This window comes from Microtus ochrogaster, unplaced genomic scaffold (genome assembly GCF_000317375.1).
Source record: "Microtus ochrogaster isolate Prairie Vole_2 unplaced genomic scaffold, MicOch1.0 UNK332, whole genome shotgun sequence".
In the NCBI taxonomy this organism is placed as follows: domain Eukaryota; kingdom Metazoa; phylum Chordata; class Mammalia; order Rodentia; family Cricetidae; genus Microtus; species Microtus ochrogaster.
The window spans coordinates 32,420-33,295 of record NW_004949430.1 but is presented as its reverse complement, the minus strand read 5'-3'; positions in this window follow the sequence as shown (position 1 = coordinate 33,295).

Below are 876 nucleotides of genomic sequence, written 5' to 3'. Positions count from 1 at the left end.
TGGACTCCTGAAAAAAAGATTCTGTCTCCCACTTCTTCTAAGTGGGATTACTGTCTAGACACCAATGACTTGCGTGCCCATGACAAGCTTCTGTGAACCATGCTCTAACACAAATCTCACCTCTAACCTCACCTGAAGAGAGTAAATAGTAAAGAAAAGAAATAAGGGGCAAGAAAACAATATTTGGAGAAGGAAACGAAATGATGCCATTTGACAAGGGAGGTAGAAATACTTCCACTAGCTTATCAAAAGTGATTACTGGAAATATGGGCAGGAATAAAACTTAAATCATTCCTTCCTCTCTGTTATAAAACTGAACTTGTTGATATTCAGTAACAATAAATATTTGGTTATTTAAAATTGATCTATATGTTAATTTCCTGTCTTAGTGATTATTTGTCAAACTGGAGATTGACCCCCTGGCTTTGCTGAATGTTCAGCAAATGCTCTAACCCTGAATTACATCTCCAATCCATATAGATCTCTTTCCTTTATCTCATTTTATCTTCCTTTCCTCCTTTCTTTTTTCTTTCTTTCTTTTGAGACTAAGTCTCGCTCTATTGCTCAGGCTTTCTCAAAACATGCTCTCTACTCCCACATCCACTTTTCTAGGAGTTATTACTGTCAGTGGTTGCTTGGGGGTGTCATTTTCTTCAGTAGTGCAGCCAGTGGGGGACTAATTGGAAAGAAAAATCCAAAGGGAAAGGAAAGTGTCTAACAGAGAGTAATGGAGGAGGTGGTGGATATAATCACAACATATTATATATATGTATGAAACTGCCAAAAATCAAACAGAAAAGAAAAATGATCGAATAAAAATGCATGATCTCAAGGGAACAAAACCTTAGTTTCCAAGTTGCTGAGGCTCACTACCAT